This window comes from Leopardus geoffroyi, chromosome A3, assembly GCF_018350155.1.
Source record: "Leopardus geoffroyi isolate Oge1 chromosome A3, O.geoffroyi_Oge1_pat1.0, whole genome shotgun sequence".
Lineage (NCBI taxonomy): Eukaryota > Metazoa > Chordata > Mammalia > Carnivora > Felidae > Leopardus > Leopardus geoffroyi.
In genome coordinates, this window is record NC_059336.1 from 49,226,790 (window position 1) to 49,250,514 (window position 23,725).

At 44.5% G+C, this 23,725-nt stretch overlaps 1 protein-coding gene across 13 annotated transcripts in view; it reads left to right on the forward strand.

The window, feature by feature from the left end:
* Positions 1-23,725, forward strand: part of SYNDIG1 (synapse differentiation inducing 1) — a 181,383-nt gene that overhangs the window by 21,181 nt on the left and 136,477 nt on the right. The gene's annotated exons all lie outside the window — the stretch shown is intronic.

A 23,725-nucleotide genomic window follows, 5' to 3' on the forward strand; every position in this document is an offset into this window, starting at 1 on the left:
CTCAGCATTCCAGTGTGAGTCTTCCAGCAGAAGACATAAGTCATGTGGACTTTTCTGCCTCAGGAGGCACATAATGGCACTCCCACCACATTTCATCAATTACACATGAATCACAAGCCCACCTAGATTCAGGAAAGGGGACAGAGCCCCCACCTCCCAATGACAGGAGTGCCAAAGCAACATTGTGACGTAATTGTGGGATGCAAAATACTGTTATGTCCATCTTTGGAAAATATGATATGACACAAATACTTAAAAGCAAACTGACTTGGTAGGTCTTTAGATCACAGATAAAAGTGGAACCTTTCTCAACAGCAAATGATCCAGATCCATCTTTTTAGTATGTGGGTTCTTCTACACCTCATTACTTATTTTCCAGTATTAACATAAATTCTTAGTGTGTCAAATTATGTCTCAAAAGTATATTCTAGAGGGTGATGTTCTGTTAGGTCCATAATCAGAAACTGGGGCATAGGTTAATAGCACCAATATTGCATGTTATATAGTGCATTAGTTATTGTGTAAGTGAATTCTAGGTCTTAGGAATTTTGCTCAATTCCATCATTCTCCAGTATTTTCATTCAAGAGATGGAAGGGAAAGGTGAGAAAAAGAATTAGAAGTTTCATGTCCTTGTATGTCTAATAACTTCTCTAGATTTATACAGAAATCAGTGGCAAAGCTGATTTGGATCTAGCTTTTTTGCTTTTTGATTTTTTTTGTCTTTTTTTTTTGAGGTGCAAAATACAAAGACCTCTTTTTGCAACTGTGTGAGTACATAGGTTAGAGATTGTCAAGCTTGAAAATAAAACAGCCGGTTATTTTACCAACAAAATAGGTTTATTTGAGAATGGCAGAAAAATTGTAATTTGAGACATGTAGGCTATGGCCAAACTAAAGGCAAGTCTGAAAGACAAAGGAGAGGAGCCATTACTTTATAGAGAAAAAGGAGGAAGTTGGGAGGGGCTGCTTTAATGAAAGTCCATGGAAGGATCATGAATTTAGGATAGTGATGATTTCTCATTGGCTGAGTTGTAGCAGTTTCTCATTGGCTGGACTGTTGCTGGGCAAGGAGAAAATCTTTCCTACTCCTTCTGGATCTAGTAAAGTAGGCTTCTTCCTGATGGAAAATGCAAGATACCTTCCTCCTGAGGTCTGCAATTGAGGGGTGGGAGGGCATGTGTGCTCCCCCTTCTGACTTCTTGGCTCTATTTTATTTTTATTTATTTTTTTCTTTTTTGTGATGACATGCATTCTGGCAGTTTGGCCTGTAAGTTGTCAGGCAACATGCAAGTAGTATATTACCTCATTAGAATTATAAAGTAGTTCTCTATACTTTTGTACAGTGAGCAAGTATTTGGCTAGAATCTAGTTAATAACTATTACAACTATTAAATACAGTTAAACTAAAATGATTCCTAATAGAGTGGCAATTCAGAAAGCACTGACTGTCTTGCATTGTGTTTGGCTTGTCATGATAGACATTATCACTTATAGTATTGACACTCTGGAAGAGGTAGAAGACTGGAAGGTCTCAAGCATCATGCTATGATTCTCTAACTTATCCAGGGCTTTGAGTGAAAACCATATTATTGTGTGTTTTTCACAAAGAACAAAATATTATGGAAATGATAATCTATTTGCAAGTTCAGATAGAATTATGATTATGCTACCATTTATTAGAATAACGTGGCCAGTCTGCAATTTTTTTTTTTACTTTTTAGATTTAATTTAATTTAATTTATTTTTTCATCATGATAAGTGTAATGTTTAATCCCCATAGCATATTTCACCCATCCCTCTATTCCCCTTCCCACTGTTAACCATCAATCTGTTCTCTAAAGTGTCTCTTGTTTTGTTTCTCTATTTTTTACTCTTGCTCATTTGTTTTGTTTCTTAATTCTACATATGAGTGAAATCATATGGTGTTTATCTTTTTGTAACTAACTTATTTCACTTACGATAATACTCTCTGGCTCCATCTCTGTGATTGAAAATGGCAGATTTCATTATTCTTTATGGCTGGATAATATTCCATTGCATATATATACTATATCTTCTTTATCCATTCATCTCTTGATGGACACTTGGGCTGCTTCCAAAATTTGGCTATTGTAAATAATGCTGAAATAAACATAAGGGGGCATATATCACTTTGAATTAGTGTTTTTGTATTTTGGGGTAAATACCCAGTTATGTGATTACTGGATCCGAGGACAGTTTTATTTTTAATATTTTGAGGAAACTCCATACTGTTTTCCACAGTAGTTGCACCAGTTTGCATTCCCACCAACAGTGCATAAGGGTTCCTTCTTCTCCACATCCTCACCTCACTTGTTTCTTGTATTTTTGATATTAGCTATTCTGACAGGTGTGAGGTGGTATCTCATTGTAGTTTTGATTTGCATTTCCCTGATGATGAGTGATTGAACATCCTTTCATGTGTCTGTTGGCCATCCGGATGTCTTCTTTGGAAAAATGTATATTCATGTGGTCTTCCCATATTTAAATTGAATTATTTGTTTTTGGAATGTTGAGTTTTATAAGTTCTTTATATGTTTTGGGTACTAACCCTTTATCAGATGTCATTTGCAAATATCTCCTCCCATTCCATAGTCTTTCTCTTGACCCTATTTTATTTTTTTTAATTTTTTTTAACATTTATTTATTTTTGAGACAGAGAGATACAGAGTATGAACAGGGGAGGGTCAGAGAGAGAGGGAGACACAAAATCCGAAACAGGCTCCAGGCTCTGAGCAGTCAGCACAGAGCCTGAAGCGGGGCTTGAACTCACGGACCGCGAGATCATGACCTGAGCTGAAGTCAGACGCTTAACCGACTGAGTCACCCAGGCACCCCTCTTGACCCTATTTTAAATGAGGTTTCTTTTAGTTTCACAAACTGAAACAGCAAGAATAACAGAAAAGCAGGGACACAGGAGCTGAACACTGGGGTTTCTTACTCTGACGAGCTACCAGCCTACAAGAGGAGGACTGCTTCTGCTATTTGGCCCAAGTCAAGGGAAGGTAGCAGTTTTTTAGCTGAAGATGCTGGAGGTGGGAAGGGCTGACTCAGCAGCTCAGTGCACTCAGGGCTGAAGCTCTGCCATCCTCCTGGGTCCCAGATGGCTGCTGCAACCCAAGACATCACATCTGAGATCAAGGCAAGAAGTGGGAGAGGTGGCCAGAGTCCCCCAAAGACATTTGTCCACAGGTTTCTTTGGCTAGACCATGTCTGCAGCCATTCTTGGTTAAAGGAATGCCTGGAGTAAGGGCGAGGAACTGCTTTTCCTGCCTCCAAGTGAAGGTGGGCCAAAGTGATATCCTAGAGTGAATTCTCCACTCAGCCTGTGATTGTCACCCACACCAAGACACATGGGATAGATGTAAGGTGGGAAGTTCAGAACATGTGTGATTCTGAACAAAAGAGAACAGTCACTGGTTTGCTGATGATTCTGAAATTGTGTATAGTGTGTGTGGGAGGGATGGCAGTAAAGTAGGTAAAAGAGAGGCAGCAAACCTTGAGCTTGGGTTGGGGAAGCCAAGCAGAGAACCTGGACTGAGGCCAAGCAGAACTTCTCAGCTTGAGTGAGCACATCTAGGTGCTGGTAAAGTGCAGGTTCTGAGGAAGCTGGGGTGGGGGATCCTGAACCTGCACCATGCTCCTAACTCATGCTATTGCCTCATTCTGAGTAGCCCAGGTCCAGGTGGTGCTCAGACTTGACTGCACAGTAGGTTCACCTGAGGATATTGAAAAATTGGTTTGCATGCAAATCATGTAAAGAATATAAATTGATTTGGGTCAATAATATTAAAGGAGCAGCTGAATCACTTTTGCTTGCTGAAGCATCTGTTAAAGCTGTATTCCTCAAACTAATACATGCACAAAGCACCTGGGGATTTGCAGGCACACAGACCCTAGTTCATCAGGTCTGGGCTAGAGCCTGCAAGCCTGCATTCCTACCAAGTGTCAGGTGATAACAATGCTGCTGGTTCCTGGGCTGCACTTTAAGCAGCCAGGTAGCAAAGAGCTAAGGTGAAAGGAGTAGGTAGGGGGAAGAGATGGGGGTATTTGGAGCACAGAAGAGCATGACTACCTCTGTTGTCCCTGGTCTGAGCCAAGGGAGGGTAGCAGCTATTCATCTGGAGATGCCAACAGTGTAGGCTTGCTGAAGACTCTTACATATGGTTTTACTTGTCTTAGGTAAACTTATATAACCTGGATTTGGGGTCAAGAAATATAATATGCTTAAATTTTGTCTTATGTAATATATAATAAAAATGAATTATGAGCATCCTTTTTATTTAAATCTTCAGAGATATAAAACAATGCAAGAGTTGGAGACAACTGCATCTTTGGGTTCATTGGAATGAATGTTGCAAGGAGACATGGTCAGAATCCAGGCTCAGAAGGGACCAGTCCATGACTCTCCTGACCTATTTAACCTCTACGCTCTAGTTTTTTCACTTCTAAATTGGAGACAAGTGCTGTTATCTCAAACAACGTGAAGTTTGCAGAGGGTCTAGCACACTTCTTGGTATGCATGTCTAAATATGCATAAATGAATATGTACCTGCCTATATGGGTATGTTTATGCATGTATCTGCATGCACGCACATGTTCATGTATACATGTGCGTGCATGCATGACCATACACATGCCAACCTCCCCTCCCTATCTTATCCCCTCTATAATATTTTGCCCTTGTGAGGTGTGGTAGATTGTTTGGAAAAATGGGCTTCAGTGACTCCTCTCATCTCCCCACATATCCTGCTTTGCACTGTGATACACTCACATCTCCCATCAATTAGAGTCCATTTCTCCCCCCTCGAAAATCCAGATGGCTGTATTTCTGACTTTGACCAACATAGTGAAGTGGGGGTGGCACTGCACTTTTTCTGAGTCCAAGCACCACAAAGCCTGCACAACCTGAACTCACTTGTTTGAACCTTACCCACTAGCCAAGCTGGATCATGCAAGTTGCTACATTCACACTGAAGTGGAAAACCAATATAAACAGATATTTCTTATCCTTCCTACCTGCAAAGTGCTTAAAACAGTGCCTTGTGGAGAAACTATTCTTCTCGTCCATGCTTGATGTCCACTGTCACATAATTGCAGTTCATACTGCCTGATGGTATATTGAGAACAAGGTAGACCAGATGTACAAGCACTTAAGCAGGGTGATGATAAATCACCACTTTGAACCCTTCTTCAGGCTCCAGACCATTCCTGGAACTCCAGTGACAAGCTGAAAAGGAGCAGGCTTCCTCTGTCCTGGTACCTATAGACATGGGTGCAAGGAGCTCTCCCCTATGCACTGCACAGATTCCTGCTTTGGAAGATAAATTTCCATTTATGCAGCCTTTGATGAGAGCTTTCCATTCCTCAGGCAGGCCCAGGGTGTCATATCAATGAGGTAAGTGTTACCAAGGTGTGAGTGTTTTGCAGAATTGGAGGTAAATATGGAATAAGACTCTCTGCCAGGATTCTCAGCTAGAGACATCACCCCTGAACTTTCCACTGCCCTTAATGCCAGACCTGTGCCAGGGCATGACTGGGCTCTGGGATGAAAAAGAGTTGGCATTGCTTTGCTGTTCTAGAATGGGGCATTGATCTTTGGGTCAGGATTTCCCCCCTGTTGTATGTAAAAAGCCTTTTCTGTGTTAGTTCTCATTTCCCCTGCAGTGACTCAGCCCTGTTCGTGATCTTGGCAAGTCTAAGATGCCTGTGGAGGCCAAGATTCCTGCAGGTGCCCTGACCTAGAACTGGATGTCCAGCTTCTTTTATGAGACAATATTTTCTACATATGGAGGCCACCTTCCCATCCACATTCCTTCATACAGATACATAGGCAAACATGTGCATACACATGTTTACATGGGCAGTCACATACCAACATACATACATAGATACACCTACTCACACATGCAGAGACATGAACACACACATTAACACTCACATGGACACACACACAAACACACATCCTGAGCAGTAAACCCAGTCACTGTGAACATCACTGCTGCCCTGGGATTCCCACTGGAAAGTCTGGCAGGCAATAAGCCAGTGTACAGCACTGGGGACACAGACAGCTGCAGGCACCTAGTCAAGGATGAGACTTTCTGTCCACAGCCCCTGGACTGTTAAAAAGCCTCATGGCATGTTTCATGTCTTCACCAAGCAACACCTTCTGCCCTGGGGGCATCTGAGTCCCTGGTTCATCTAGCTGGCAGGATCTAAACACAGTACTCAAAGATGGGTCCATTGAACTTCTGCCTATAAATAATGGCAGAGGGGTGGCAGGGAGAGAGATAGGGCAGCCAGGAGCCTTAGAACACAAGCTGTCAGGTGAGGACCATGGGGTGAATTTGGGACCCCAGGCTTTTAATATGAGTGGATTCTCTCTATTTTGCTCCTAGTAATGACTGGGGTGGAGAGCAAAGAGGAATTCTTCTGTTGTGCCTGGTTCTTTTGGGGAGATCAGTTTGTTTCCATGACTGAATGAAAAGCACACAGGTTACAGTCCCTTGAGTACTTTAGAAAAAGCTTGTCTTTGTGGCTTCTTGATTTTTATTTATAGAGGGTTATTTCACCTAAAACTCCTATTTATGCTTTGCCTATGAGCCTGAAAGGATGGGATTCGCTTGTGGCATTTGGGACATGGAGAGAGGCAGAGAGGAGGGGAAACCAAGTCACAGCAGCTTGATGGAGGGTCAGCTGGGGCCTGGGCAGGGAGAAGGGGAAGGTATGGGGTGTAAATGAGTGTGTGCCTGGGGCCTCTGTAGTCACTCTGCCCAGGTATGAATCTGGCCTGTCCCTTGCCTTTTGGGAAATCATCATCCTCTCTGTACCTCAGTTTCTGTGTGAATGAAAAAGAGGCACCAGTTGCTCTGGTGTGTGTTGTCATGGAGATTACATGAGGTGAGAGATAAATAGCCCTTAGTAGGATCTGCCAACTTGGAGCCAGCATGCCATAGCTGTTACTACATTTGCTTGTATGGGGCCTTAGCAGAGGCAAGCTCCAGAGGATGGGCTGGTCAGAAGCCTTGGTATAATGGATGAGGCAATGCTGCAGCATGGGAGCCAAGTTCCAGGTGGGCACAGAAGGTGAGGAGGCAGATGCCATGCCTACATTCCATGAACTAAAACCATCTGAGTGGAAGCAGAGCCAGGGAGGAAGCAAATCCCAGAGGAGCTGGCTCAGACCAACCTTCCTGAGTCCAGCAAACATGGCTGAGCCCCATAGTGAGGTGCCACAGGGTCATGGCCCTTCTCTCCCTAATGGGTCTAACTGCTGCAGCAGGTGAGGGTAGGTGGACCTGTTCATGTGGCTGATATCATAAAACTCACAGAAAATAAGGTTTCAATAGGCCAAATATGCTTTGTTCAACAGGCCCTGTGGATTTGCTCTTTAAGATGCCAACCAATTGGCTGGGGTGAATGTGAGGTTGGTTGCAATCAGTTTTGAGAGCTTTTTGAACATATAAGTGGTGACTAGTGGAATACTAAAAAGGTAGAGCATAATAAAGGATGCCCCTGAAGATTCGAGATCTCTACAGGCTGGGAGAATACCATTTGCAAACAGCTTGGAGAGGGCAGGACATTCGTGGGGTCTTTGTGCAGAACAAGTCATGTCAAAACAATGCACACTCACTCTCAGCAGGTTGACAGGTTGACAGGTTGACAGGTACAGTTGATTAAAGGGGGGAAGTCTCAGATGCTATTGCCTGAACATTATCAGCAGCTGATTATCACAGAGGTGGGCCCACAGCAGGGCCACAGGCAAGGCTAGTCATAGGAGCTGCTGCATGCCAGGGGGTTTTGGCATTATTCCCACAGTGGACCCAGGCAAAGTACATCAAGGATTCCTGAAACCTGGGGGTATAGACATATGTGGGGTACATCCTAGGAGTGGCTCCCAAGTGGGGACCCGACGCTAACATTTATGTTAAGATTAAACGATGACACTAATCAACTGTTGGCAAAGGACATCACTTGACAGCATTTGGGAGTATTTGAAGAAAATTAGAGATATGGTTATGAGTAAAGATGTTTAATTCATTTGCTCACTGAGTGCCAAGTCATTGGGCACCCACTACGTGTTATGTGCTTTCTGGGAACACAATAAAATAAAAGATGCAGTACCTTCCCTCAGGAAGCTGATAGTTTTCTTTGATGCAAATACATTTTGGAAACAAAAACAAAAACACAAAAAGTATAAAAAGTAAGAAGAAAAAGAAATGGCAAAGATGGGTAAAAGGAACAAAAATAGAGTTAAAATAGATATTCCATTATGGGTGCGTTATGACATCCTGCTATTTCTGTTTAACAGACAGAGCACCTGATGCTCAGCGAGGCACAAGTCTGCTCAAAAGACCCAGGTAACAGGGCCCAGCTAGAGTTGATGCTGTTGACCACTGTGCTTCTCTGCCTTTGTGCTTGTGGTAAACTAGGCACCCACACAGGCACTGAGTACCACCTTCTCCATCCACGCCCCTCAGAACATGCCCACTCCTTTTGCTGGTTCCTGGTAGACATTATGGTTTTCTGTCAGTGTCAGGGTCCTGCTAAGAGTGACACTGAACCCAGGAAGCAGCCCCCTAGCTCTGCTGTGAGAGGTCAGAGGTGGGCACTTGCTAGACAGGAGAGAGGTGAGCGGGGCAGGTGAGTGAGAGGAAGGGTAGGCTTAGCTCAGCTGCAGCTTTGGAGGCCTCTCCAATGTCTGGTCTGAGATCTGCAGGGCCCACCCCAGGGGACATTTGTATTTCCATCCTGGCTTAGGAAACTTTGGTAAACCTCCAAGTCCCAAAGGAAAAACAAACAACAAAATGTCATCATCACCCCCTTGCAGAATAAAGGACAGGAATGCCTTCTGTTTTCTTCACAGAATGGGCTGAGTCAGATTTTGCAGAATCCCCCATCCCACACCACCGAGTACAGAGAGTATAAGAACAGGGGCAGGTAGGACTGTTGAATAGTGCCCTCCCCCTCTCCATGGAGGATGAAGATCCTCCCTGGTCATGGGGCTGACCAGGATGGGGCTTACTGACCAGTTCACCATCTTCAAGCAGCCCTGCCCTTCCCATAGCAGCACCTTTCCCTGCCATCCAGCAGGAACATCCTGCTGCCAGCCAGATCCTCCAAGCAAAGGGAAACCACGCATCTTGCGCAGTGGCAGGAGTACAGTGGGGATGTGGGTGACTCTGGTGCTGGCTTCATGTGAAATGGTGATTATGATAGTCCCACTGTGCTAACCCATTAGTAATGGAAGAGAACATCTATGACTTCAGGAAGGTTAGGCACTTTGCAATACAAGGCTATCCAAGTATTGAGATGTCCTCAGAGAAGTTAGGGAAGCCTTGAATACTTTGCCCCAAATCATTCTGTTTCCAATTCTTATCAAAGTCAGTTTCACTGGAAGAATTAATTACACCAGCAAACCTAAACAACACTCTGTCATTCTTTGCTCTGAGAATTAGCACACATTTGTAATTATAATGTAAATCTTGTTAAAGATGGAATGAACTCACTTACATAGCTTTGGGTTTCGTTTCTTTTTTTTTTTTTTTTTTTTTTTTGGCATAAAGCCCACATGTGCACATCCACACTATTGTGAAGTTTGGTTGCTGGTTTAAGTGGACTTAAATTTTAACTGGATTTTCCCTCAATATCAAATATTCTTTGGAAACAGTAACCTCTTATATTAACACAGGTTCCTGGAGATTTTCAGACCATCTTTCATAAAAGTTTCACATACAGGGCTACTTTGACTACTTTGGCTTGTGATTTTCTCACCTCCTGTGCTGGAGAAGATGCTGTGAGCTCACATTCTGTCCTGTTGGCATGCCGAGTGTGGGAGAATCGTGACAAAGTAAAGCGAGCACCACTGTCATCAAATGCTTGATGGACACTCACACTTATAACTAGACCCGAATGGGTGACCTCATGACCTGGGTGCCTAGTGTCCCTCTGGTCACTGCCATTTCCATGCCCACAAGTGGCTGGTCTGGATAAATCATGAACATGCCAGAGTCAATCAAAATGTTCAGAGTATGAAGTAAAAGTGGAAGTGAAAGAAGCATAGAAAAGTGTGGGCTGGTACCTTCCAAAAAGATTTAGTGTTTTCATCTGACCAACAGTCAAGTATTTTTATGTGCCAAGCTCTGTCCTGGGTGCATGGGATACAGAAGCAGTGGGTCAGACAAGGTCTCGGCTATCATGGAGTGCACACTCCCTTGGGGGCAGGTAGAGAAACAGGTACAGAAAACAACCTAGAAGTTTTAGATTGTGATATGTGCTATGAAGAAAAAGTGTTCCAGTGATAGGTTGACTGGGGAAGAGTGGAAAATATATGTGGTAGTCAGGGAGAGCATCTTTAAGAAAATGATTTTGGAGCTAAGATCCTGAAACAAGAAGGATCTAACCATGCCAGGATGTGTGCAAAGGGTCCAGGCACAAATACAAAGGCCTGAAGTGGGGCCCAACCAGGAACAAATGGACATTTTGGGAGCAGGTACCGTGAGGACAGTGTTGTAGATGCTGCTTTTGGAGGACCTCTAGGTGCAGGGGGTACAGAAATAGGAAGTGGGCCTGGGGCAGCTGGTAGAGGCCAGATTGTGCAGGAGTTCAGGCCAGGCTGATGGGCTTGGACTTCATTCTGAATATATATGGAGGCCCTTACAGGCTCTAAGCAGAGGAGGGAGAGGGTCTGCTTAGCATTTCTAGAGACATCTTGTGCTCCAAGAGAACCAGATGTGGAGGCCCAAGGGGAAGCAAGTGACTTCCCTGGTCCAGGTGGGCATGGCTGTGGTTGAAGCTGGGTGTTGGGGATGCTGGAGATAGATGTGGTAGGATTGGGCTGCTGAGAATCAAGACAGAAAGAGATGAATGGAGACGAATGGAGGATTACTCTGGGGTTTGGCATTGATGGACTTATAAGATCCATGGGGCAGTGGTTCTGTCTAGCTTGCTCACTTCCCTGTGCCAGGCTGTGAGATTACATCTGGCATGTGGCATGTGCTCTAATGCTTGTGTGGAGTTGGTGAGTGGTGGAGGGAGACTGGGGTAGTGTCTATGGCTCTGAGACTGAGGGGCTCTCTCCCAGTGGGGTGCCAGGTGGCTGTATGCCCAGAGGGAGGCATGGTGGTGCTCCTGTGGACATCCACATCTGGAGGCCATTGAGCCCTAGGATTGGCTAGGCCTACTGAGACTGGAAGGGAAGAAGAAAAGATGAAGGAAGGACCCTGAAGTCATCCCAGCATGTGGAGTTCTGGAAGAGGAGAATGGACCCTGGAAACAGGGAATAAAGAGCCACAGACATTGTGGGATCCCTTTGAGATCCTTTGTCCTGTGGATGCTCAGCTAGGGTGTCTCAACCACAGTGTCTACTCACTCAGATGTGGGGCTTAGGGAGATGTGTTGGGGGGAGGTGAGGGAATTCAAGGGAGCTGGCCCAGCTAGAGAAGTGTATGTGGAGAGAAGAGTAGCAATGGAGGAAAAGGTCTTTAGGGTGGGAAGATAAAGCCCTTGAGAAGCCAGGGAGGAGGGTGAGCAGTAAAGTAACAAAACGGTGACATGAGTATGGGAAGGAGAAGAGATAGTGGCCAAGTACTGACACTCTCCATGTCCATTTGTGAGTGATTCTGTTCAAGGTACTCTTGAGGTGGAGCCCTAAAGGATGGGTAGACCAGGACAGAGGAAGGAAGACCCAACTCTGGGAGGGTGGAAGTGGCAGAATAGGGACTGGCCACAGGGGTGGACCTGGGACTCTGGGGGTCCAATCTGATTGCCCTGCTGCTTTGCCTATGGAAGGCCAGAGTGGCTGTCCCAGCAGAGCCCCCACTATGCTGGATGGTGTGACTGTGCATGTGGCAGACACCAAGTAGTCCTGGCTTTCATTCCATCCCTGAGAGAGGCACTTGGCAGCCCCTAATACCCTCTGATGTGACCCACAAATGCCCTTTTTCCTGCTGGCAGGTCCCACTGGTCACTCCATGGAGGTCCTGTTCAGTGCTCTTTCTGTGGCTGTATAAGATGCCCTGATAAAAATGGTTTACACTGTTTAATTCAAGGTCCCAGAAATGCCAATTGTCATTTGTTACATAACACTTAAACTGATTAAAAAAATAGTTTTGAGGAATGCTCCAGCATATGGGGCACAGGAGATACCAGGATGGGATTTTCCAGTTAAATTTTTTTTGGGGGAGTAGGCATTTACAACATATTCTGAGACATGGAGAGATGGGATGGGTTCCTTGTCAGAAGTTTCAGACAACAGGTCTGCCCTCTGTACACAGTAAACCTACTTCAGACCATGCCTCCATGCTTGCTGAAGGTCAGCTACTTGATGACCATTACTGAGCTCCCATCTCTATCAGTGCCTTTTGGGTGGGAGGGATACAAAACACCCATCTCTGCTTGCCACACCTGCCCCTACCCCTACTTATGTCTCAGATATAACCCTGGTTTATAATCTGAGACCATGTCTTTCCATTCCCCGAGCTGATTGATTCCCTGTAGGTTAATGGCAGTTAGGCTAGGGATGTCGCACAGGCAGGGTGGGAAGGGCAACCCTGATACACTGCTTCTGTCTGAGACTTCCCAAATTGATAATCCAAATCCTAGATGGTGCTGGTCACACTTTGAGTAAACATGGTAGAGAGCGTCCCTCTGTAACAATGCCAGTGGAAATTTATTTGGACAGAATTAGGATCAAATCTAGGGACTTGAACCACACTTTCTTTAAACATAAAATGAGTGATACAATCCTACGGATAGGGGGGATTCAAGCAAGAACACATTGGTAGAGTGTGATAACTCCCTAGGCTAATAGTAGCTGCCTGATAAATGGGTATTGTTATTTTTTTAATATTAAAAAGCTGTTAGGTTTAACTGCACATTGCAGGATCAGCAAGAAAGGAATCCTGTCTCTTGCATTTGTGTGAATTGTAAGGTAAGCTTGTCTTTTTCTGCCAACATGCCAGCTGGGAGGTTGATAGGATTGCATTGAGTCTGTAGATCAATTTGCAGATTATTACCATCTTGGCAATGCTGTTTTCCAATTTGAGCACCCAGAATGCCTTTCCATTTATTTAACTCTTCTGTAATTTCTTTCAACAGTGTCTTAGAGCTTTTGGTGTACAAGTTTTCCATGTCTTTTTGTTAAGTGCATTCCTGAGGATTTTATTCAACTGGGTTCTGAAAGTGTGATGTTTTCAATAATGGAATGAGCATCAGCATATGACAAACCTGGGTGTAAATTCTGGCTCTGTTAATGGTCTTGTTTTGTCACCTTGGGCAAGATACTGGCTTCTCTGAAGATCTGTTTCCTCATCTAAAAGGAGGCATCCCAATTCATTCTTGCTGAGGCAGGTAGGCTGCTCATGTGGGGTGATGCTTGTGAAAGCACGCAGCACAGTGCTACTGAATATTGGTTGTGTTCCTCCATTTATTAAGTCCACAGCAAGACCTATTATTTTCTCACACAGGATATCTTGTTTGCAAATGCTGCATTAAAATACCACCAGCATCATTGGGGGACACACGCCTGCCTACTTTGTACTTTACATATTTAAAAATACTTTTTCACCCTTTTCAGTGATATAATTTTATCTATTTCTAATTCTCAATTTCTCCCCCTCAAAAAAATTCCCCTTGAGTTTTTTTTGACCTACATCCACCTTTTGTGGGCTTAGTAAAGAATTTTATCTTTCCAAAGTAGCACTAACGCAATTCACTTCATTTAATATCTCATTGCTGGCTCATATGTTCTTAGAGGCATGGGATTTTATCAGAATGTCATTCTTCTCTTCTTCTGTCTTTAAATATGTTTTATCATGTTTAAGAATATAATGAAATACCTGCGGTGATTGATGCCCAGTCCCTGTAAATCAAGACAGCTTCTTTCCTTTCTTTTAATTCAGTGCTTTCCGTTCTGCATGAGACTCAGGTTTCAGCAGCATAGTGAAGGACTGACCCTCTGGCTTTGAAAGGACACGCCGTCTTCCCCTGTCCCACACTACACACACCACCAGCACACAGGTGTATGGAATTGTAAAACCAGAACTTGAGCAGGAACTTTGGATCTCTTTTCCAAAGTTAAATAGAAATAGGGGTTTTTAACCAACACTGGGGACTGTTGCTGTTACAAAACCCATGAACTAGTGAAGAGTATCAGCAACAGGGGCTGACAAGCCAAGTTTAGCTGACCACACTGTTGAGAATTTGAAGATCATTCACTGTGCTGATTTTAAATGTAACATGTGCATTCACTTTGCTGCTGCAACTAAATGGAGAATGATGGCTAAGCACTAACAGGAATGGCTTTCCCCAAGTGCACTGTCAAAATCTGTGTTTTTTCATGGGAAATAATACACAATGTCATAAAAGGTGGTGTTTGTCATCAGCCTGATACACCAACAGGTTATTGAAATAAACACCTAATGATCCTACAGCCTTTGCTCCCAGGGCTTTCCCCATGTGGTGACATCACAGCCTAGACCTTGAAGGAGCATGTTGATGGGCATGAGCATTACCCTGTTAGGGAGAGATAGAAGGCCTTCCTGATATGATTTCACAGGCATGTGTGGTCAGAAGAGGAACAAAAGAATGAGGCGTCTCAGACCTAGTGACTCAGATTTAGTTTCAGGTAGAAGTGAAAGGTAATGGGCTCACATTCACCAGTGCTCACCTCGGCTGCTCCAGGCAAAGCTGCAGTAAACAGGCCATATGAGCACGTGAGAACTGCCAACATAAAACATTCTGTTGTGACATAAACCTCTATGCTACTTAGTGTTAATGATTAGAAATCACATGGAAAGGATGGGTCGGTACCAGTCCAGCTTTACAAGCTTTGCAGAGACTCTCAACTGTGCAAACAGCTCTTCCTGCCTTGGGCAGGCAGGGGCTGCTCTGGGGGCAGGAGAAAAGCAAGGAAAAGGGGTATTCCTGATAAAACAAACACTGACTACTCTCCTATCATTTAAAAAAAATCTGTAGGACGGTGTGCAAATCTTTACTAATATGAATGGTTGAAAAATATACAAAAAGCTGATTTCCGATTATCAGCTGAGGGAACAGGGATAATAGATGCCTTGTGAATCGTGTCATTAATTTTGATGATTCTGACCAAAGCATGTTTCTAATAGAAATACCTTAAGTTATAAATGCCAGAGTCACACTCCCTGCATGCCCTGTCCTGTCCCGAGGTCAGGTGGGAAGTCAGAGGGCCAGACCAGCAAGTTCTCCTTTCACTATCCAGGCTGAGAAGCCAGTGTCTATACCCCTGTACAGACAAAAGCATGGGGTCTGTGCTGTCATCCCTGCCCTCCAAGTAGTGCTTTGGTTTGCACATTTATGTCTCATGAATGGCATTTTAAAAGATGCCAAATAGTGACTGTAATGTTTCTTTAAAAATGAACAAATACTACTGGAAGGTGTTAATATAATTGGAATAAATATAATAGGAAGAAATGCCAGAAAAACTAGAAATACCTTATACACTACAAAAAAGGGATCCAGCACCTTCCTTTAAATCAAATTCTGTTTTTAATCCCTTTTCTGTGAGTTTTCACAAAATATTGGGCTATTTGGGCATTTCTGTATCAACTTAGAGAATCTGATGTTTCTAGTTGGCAAACAGAAGCAAATATTCTTCTTCTGTTTGCTTTTGTGTTGATTGAAGTGATGTGCCCCTTCCTATTATTTATAATGCCATAGATGTGACTTTCCCGTCCAGCTCCACCACATGCTTAGTTAAAGTACAGCCTTTAAAATGCTGACCACATCAGACCTGTCTATCAGAGCATGAGACAAAGAATACGGGATTTCTACAGGAAGTCTGTGCTGTGGGAGATCTGTTTCCCATAAAGCAAAATGAATTGCACTCATGGTCTGACACTGACAGCTAGGACCTGTGCTCCAGACCCCAAGGGGGGGCCAATGGGAGGATTTTCTAATTAGTGAAGACAAATTGAAAATGGAAGCAGATAGCTTACCAACTCTACTATATCAACATTTAAAAAAAAATTTTTTAACGTTTATTTATTTTTGAGACAGAGAGAGACAGAGCATGAACGGGGGAGGGTCAGAGAGAGAGGGAGACACAGAATCAGAAGCAGGCTCCAGGCTCTGAGCCATCAGCCCAGAGCCCGACACGGGGCTCGAACTCACGGACTGCGAGATCATGACCTGAGCTGAAGTCAGACGCTTAACCGACTGAGCCACCCAGGCGCCCCTATCAACATTTTTAAAAGTGGAAAAAGTGAAATTTCCTCAAGCTAGCAAGAATCTGAAATAATTTGAAGCTTTAGAAAAAGAAATATATATATTTATCTACTAAATCAGGCAAATAACATACTTGCATATATCATATATTTGATCATGTTATAAATTCTGTTTTGTACTTTATATAGTAGTAGGTACTTTGCTTTGAGAACTATACTTCCATAGATGCCATATTAAGACTCCTAAAAGTTGTTATCCCATTGTGCTATGGACAGAGTGTTTTACACACCTCCCCCACCCCCTGAAATCCTGTGTTGAAGCCCTAGCACCCAGTGTGATGGTATTTGGAAATGAAGCATTTGGAAGGTAAGTAGGTTAGTTAAGGTCATAAGTGTGGGACCCTCATGATGGGATTGGTGCCTTATAACAAGAGGAAGGGAGAGAGCTGTTGCTGTCTCCCCACGTGCACATACCCAGGAAGGGCTATGTGAGGACAGAAGGAGAAAGAGGCCTTCTGCTAGCCAGAAAGAAAGCCCTCACCAGAAATCAAATCATCCGGCACCTTGACCTTGGACTTCCCAGCCTCCAGAACTGTGAGAAAATAAATGTATGTGGTTTAAGCCTCCTATTCTCTGGTGTTTTGATGGTAGCCCAAGAGGACTTTCGATCATCCATAGTACACTGGCCCTGGGTAGTGGCTAAGGTGTCATATATGTGACACTGCTGACTAGGAGCAGCTAATGAAGGCTTTTCCCACTCATTTGCTTGATTCCACTTATTTCAGGCCCTAAGCTAAGCTGAGCAGAGCTGAGCTGTGTCCATTTGCATGGCCTACTGTGTGTGTGTGTATTTTTTTTTTTAATTTTTTAATATTTATTTTTGAAGGAGAGAGAGACAGAGTGTGAGTGGGGGAGGGGCAGAGAGAGAGAGAGAGAGACAGAATCTGAAGCAGGGTCCAATCTGTCAGCACACAGCTCGAGCTCTCAGCACAGAGCCCGACGCGGGGCTAGAACTCACAAACCGCGAGATGATGACCTGAGCTGAAGTTGGATGCTCAACCGATTGAGCCATCCAGGCACCCCATGTATTTATAATTTTAAATGTTTATTTATTTACTTGGAGAGAGAGATAGAGAGCAGGGGAGGGACAGAGAAAGAGAAGGAGACAGAATCCCAACCAGGTTCCATGCTGTCAGTGCAGAGCCCGATGCAGGGCTTGAACCTACAAACTGTGAGATCGTGACCTGAGCCGAAACTAAGAGTCAGATACTTAATTGACTAAGCCACCCAGGCACCCCAGCCTACTGAATTTCTGATGGGGAGCAGTAAGGAGCAGAGGCTGGGGCAGCGGGTCTGAGGCCAGGCTGATTGGGTTCAAATTCCAGCTTTCCCACTTACTAGCTGTCTAACCATCAGATATGACTTTACCTCTATGTAACTCAGTTTCTTCTTCAAAAAATATCAGTGGTAATAACAATAACCACTTTATAGGATGCTTGTGACATCCTGAATTGTGAGGTGTTTGGTCCATGTTGCCTCAGATATTATCCATCCATCACACTGTACCTTATGGAGTTAAAGAATTCCACCCATCGTGTCTCATCCAGGAGTTTTATGTGCAGGTGTATCTTCTTCACACTTGCTTCTGTAAGCCCAAACTTCTTACAACTAATGCCTGCGACTTTCTACCATTTTCCCAGAAGTGGAAACCCACTCAGCATACACCAGGGTAAGCTGCAAGGTCCAGGGAGTGAATGCCCTGGGATCAACTCTTGAACAATGATGGACAGGAAGTTGGCATACAAATGCCCCAGTTCCCTTGCCCCTTAGGTCAGATTACTCTGAGTGCACATTCAACACATTCTCTCAGACTTCCCCAGCAAGCCTGAGTCCTAGTTGCCTGCAGCAGAAACTGGCTTAATAGCACATAGTTTCTTGGCTTCTCTCTGTTCCTCACCTTACTCGCCATTACCTGTCCACCTCTTCCTGGAACTACCTCCCAAATAAACAATTTATATTCCAATCCTTGTTTCAGAGCCTGCTAATGGGAAGTTGGGGATCACCGTGGACATAAGAATCATAGCCTTAATGAAATGATAGGACTGTTCTGCATATGTGCTTCTCTCCTACTCACTAAGAGAGTTCTGTCCCAGAACCAGTGGAAAACAGGGACTGGTGTCACACTGGGAGACAGTGTCATGTGGGGAGTGGCTTTGCTCATGAATCGGTACTGCTCTGATCCACAGAGTGTCAAATCTCTTCAGGGTAAATCATATCCCAGGCATAAACAAGAGTGAATCTCAGGGAGGTAGAATCTCTCTGGATCCTCACAAATGAATGTTCCCCTGTAGAGTCTAATAAGAAAGAATATGACTTGGAGACAATCATTCATTTGGCCTCAGCAGCTATTTTAATAACTTTTAAGTGCCATTCCATGGATATCTCATCCAAAGTCTCTTAAGAACTGCTTATTTGGGGCGCCTGGGTGGCGCAGTCGGTTAAGCGTCCGACTTCAGCCAGGTCACGATCTCGCGGTCTGTGAGTTCGAGCCCCGCGTCAGGCTCTGGGCTGATGGCTCAGAGCCTGGAGCCTGTTTCTGATTCTGTGTCTCCCTCTCTCTCTGCCCCTCCCCTGTTCATGCTCTGTCTCTCTCTGTCCCAAAAATAAATAAACGTTGAAAAAAAAAAAAAAAGAACTGCTTATTTGCTTTTCCAGATCAAATGCATATCCACCACAGTGTATTGCCATTTGGCTTCTGATCAGAAAAAAGTGAAGGCCTGTAGAGTTGTCTTCTGCTAGTAAAGGTAATAATATACAAAGGTCATTGAAGTAAGATAGCATGCCAGCAACCATGTTATAAAGTATCATCAGATCTATGTTTCTGATGTATCTGGAAAGCACCTTCAGGAGAGTTTTATCTGTATTTATATGTATTCTACTTTAAATTCTGACTAAGATCTTCAGTGGAGATGGACTTTTACAAAACTATGCTCAATGCTCATTTGGAAGTCATAACATTTGTTTCTAGATTTCAAAGGTCCTTCATCCCAGATATGTGAATGGTCCTTTACCCCAGATTCATGGTCAGGTCTCCAAAGCAATGTGGCCAAGTGAGACTGGTGAGTGAACCAGGGCCTCTTCCCTTCCTCTCAGTGGCTGGGAGGACCTTCCTGAGGACCATGGAAGAAGGCTGGCTTCTGCTGCTAGAAGAAGGGCTGCTGATGTATGGAAATCTACCTCAGGAGTGGGTTACTAACACATAGTATTTATCATCCAGGACATGACAAAGACATGTGGCAATATAATAAGATGGGTTAACCAATTAACTAAATAAATAGGTAATTCCAAAAAGGCTAAGGGAAAAGATGAGAGAAAAAATGAAATAAAACCAGGACAGAGGTGATACTCCAAATATATATTTTGAGGTCCAGAACTGGCTGTAAGCTCACCAGCAGCAATGCAAAGAGGGAGACACAATCAGAAACATGACTCACAGTGTCCAAGTGGTAAAAATAGACCAAGGACTCATGAGAAGCTCATCTATTTCTGTTCCTGAGATGAGATGCAAAGTTCTCATTGAAGCAACACTGCACTGCAATAAGCAGCATCCCCCAAAATACCCTAGTGGGAATACTTCCCCCAATTCTCCAGTCTCCCTAACCCTGCTCTAGCTTTCCATGACCCTTATCTACATAACTCACTAACTAAATTCATGGTCTGCATCCCATCCTTATGTAGAACATAAGCTTGGCAAGGACAGAGGCTTTGACTGGCTCCCTGATGCACCCCCAGCATGGGTAACAGCATCTGGTACAGGGCAGGTGGTCAGGGCATGTTTGTTGAATAATTGAACTGAAGAAATTTCATTTCGTTAGGAGTTTTCCTTACAGAGTGGATCCATGGGATTTGGCAAGGGTAGTTTTATGCTCTGCAGACATTCTTGGTGTGTGGGTCTCTGATGGCTTGTTTCAGTGCAATGTGGATTGTGGTGTATCTAGTCCAAGGATCAAATAAAAATGCACATGTGTAAATGGAGCACATAAATAACAAAAATGTTTAAAGAAGCCCCTTGAAAGAAAATGGAGGGGGGGTGGGTTTGGAGATTGAGAAAGGGAAGGGACCCACGCAAGCTGGACTGGGTAACTGTCAGGTACCTGTGTGCCAACCAGCCCTAGCCTTGGCTGTGGATCTCCATCTATGGCTGTGAAACTACTGGGGGCTGGGTCCTGGGGTTTATTTGCCCTGTTGTGAAGCATAGAAACTCTTAATTTTCAGTTTTCTTCAGGGTAGATCAAGCTCTAAACTTGGAAACTGTAGTTCATAAGAAAAAGCTTTTACTTCAGAGTAGTAAAAGAAGGCCAGTGGGACCAACAGAAAGTTGCGGATGGAGATGGTGTCTAGGGGGTGGGGATGGAGGTAGAAAAACAGGGGTTGGCTTATTATGGGCCTCCTAAGCTACACTGAGGCCTTTGGACTGTACCCCAGGAGCACTGTCACTAAAGGAACATGCACAGGGGTGTCACAAGATCAATTATATGTCTGAAAGACCCTTATCTGCTGCATTGGCCAGGGGTAGATGTTGTGGAGGAGCTAGGAGATGTTGAGGTGGTCTGGGTGAGAGATGGTAACAGCTGGCTCTAGGGTGACAAGGGAGATGAGTGAAAGGATCAGCAGGACTTGTTGATGACACTATTTTGATGGTGAGGAGAAGGTGGTGGTAATAGAGACTCCAAGGTTTGGGATTTAGACCAATAGTGATTTGTGGACACAGGGAGTGGGGAAGGGAACAAGTTAGGTTTTGGTGTGCATTGAATCTGATTCTTTTGAGAAGTCCTAGTGGGGATTCCAGTGGGTCTGGTGGTCATTGGCACATGGGCAGTAGTTGGCACCATGGGTTACAGGGAGACTGATGAGTGAGAAAGGATCTAAACACAACACTTAAAGGCTGGACAGAGAAGGATGACCTGGTGGAGAATGGGTGGGAAGACCTGAGGAGGGGGCAGGAGAAGCAGGAAAAAGTGCAGCCAGAGAAGCCATGGGAAAAATAATCTGGAGGAGAAGGAAGTTGCCAAGGGGTCGTATGTTTCTGAGAACTCAAGCATTGAGGAGGTGAGAACATATCCTCTTGGCTCATTGACATCTAGGCTATGGGTTTTCTCGGTGGAATGGCCAGGAGGGGACCAGATTGGTTCCTGCAAACCCCTGCCCCAGATTTGCCCTCTTCACTCAACCTTGCAGCTCAATTTGGGTGGATCTGGTGCATCCACATTGGTTTCTTATACCATGGGATTTGGTTTTTGGTGGCACTGCAAGATTTTTAACAGAATTTAAATTTAATAGAATCCCAGGTGTTCTCCATGCATACTTGTTTCATAGTTTACTCCATCCACCAGGTTAAGGCGTATCTGCTGATGGCTAATCAAAGCATCATCCTGAAGAACCAGACCATAGACATCAGAGCATAGGGAGGCTAGAGTTTACTGAGTGGGTCAGAAGTCACAACACAGGAAGTAAGAGGCTATATATTACCTTGTAACACTTGAAGCAAGTTTTTAAGTGTGTAGCTAGTGACATGTCACTAAAAGTTTCATCCTTTCTCAGTGGTCTCACTGTCTCTATCCTGCTGAATGCCATGGCTTAGTGGTAACCAGCCAGAGGCTGGCCTCAGAACAGTGTTGCTACAGGGAAATGACTTATTTTAACCACTCCAGAATAAGTGTCCCAGCATGACAGTAAATAAAAGAGTGCTATGACATAATCTCAATGCTGACCCTGAGGTTTGGGGTATGACTTAGTCCCTCCATACCATCAATTCAACTCAAGTGTTTCATTTTAGTACTACATGGTTCCATTTATCAGTATCCTCCCCCCCTGTGACCGGAAGGATGCCCAGCAAGGGGTCTGTCTTCTAGGCATCCTTATCTTCAGCAGGTTTAAGACCAAGGACACATGGAATAAGGTAAAGTGAAATCTTTATCCAAAAACATGCCACACATCCAAACAGCAGCAGACCCACATACCCAGAAAAGAAAATGTAAGTGAGGGAGTACATCCAAGTCATCAGCAAACCAAGTCAGCTTTGAGAGAAAGAAATCCTCCTGAAGATATGGACATTGTGATAGCAGTCTTCCTGATGCCACCAGAGTGACTAATGGCCTGGTATATTGTCACCTTATTTTTCCTTGAAAGCTGGAGAAATGAGATCTCAACATATAAACTTTCTAAAATTCAAGTCTCTGGAAGTCACATAACATTAACACCCACCAGAAAAGGCCCTTATCTGGAAGCTCCAGACTGACCTCTTTGCTGCAGCGGATCTGTGGCCAGCAATCCAGAAATTGTACTCCCCTAAACTAAAATGCCTACTGGTTTCATTCTGGCTTGTTTAAAGTCTGCTATGCTGTGATTTTCAGGGCAGTGGCTCTTCCTTGACCTACTAAGCCAAATTAGCATGGCCCACAGCAGACCACACAGTTCCCAGAACTGACAGAGATGGCACCTTGTCACCCACGTCACATGGGAGGGGCAGGTGCAAGTCCACTATACAAAGAGAGCAGCTGGGCAGAGGGCAAGGCAGCCTGTAGCCTGGCTCCTCATTCAGTCCAGGGGAGAGATTGGGCTAAAGGGTTTGGGTGTGTGTGGCTTTCTTGGGAAATGATTAGGGTGAGAGTAGAAAAGTGAGAAGGGAAGAGAGGGCCAAATAATGGCTCTTTATCAAGAGTCACCACAGGCATGGGTGAGTGGTGGCTGGGGTCAGTCCTGCTGGGTGAGTTCTGGGAGACAGAGTAGGACCTCTTCAGAATTTTGACACCTGCAGTCCAGGGCTGGTGGATTCATTCTCCACCTCAGTCCACAGTGGCCAAGGCTGCTTCTGGGGGCACTGACTCCCTCCTGAGCTTGCCACCATGTGGACCAAGACAGCACCTTCATTTGCTTTCAGTAGGATGCATCAGTGCATGCTATGGGGATGAGTGCAAAGGGTATACAGGCAGGGACCATCACATCTGCAATGCCAGAAATGCCTCAACTTTCTGATTAATCATCTATATTCCCTAGCAGTTCCAGAGGGAGGAGCAAATAATAGTCATCATTTTGTCCCTGCTATTGAGACCCCTGGCTTTTCTGGAAGATGCTGTTGGAGCTCACTACTTAGGCTCTTCCTTTGTACAAAGGCATGTTCCTATTCCACCCCTGGGCACCAGCAGGAACACAAATCTTGCCATTATTGGGCTACTTTGAGCAGTACAGGAGCCCAGAGGGAGGAGAGCTGTAGGGCCCATGAGGAGGCACCTACTCAGCACACAGAGCAGGTGTCCACAGGGCTGTAGGTTCCTCCTGTAGCTTCTGAGGATTTCCCTGATGGAGAAAAGAAAGTGGACCGTCACAGGCATAAGCAGGACACCAGTGACTAAGCCAAGCCTTCTCCATCATCTGAACATGAGAGAAGCAGCCTCCAGTGGTCTCCTGCTGCTTGTCTGTCTCCTCCTTGTCCAGGACACGCTGT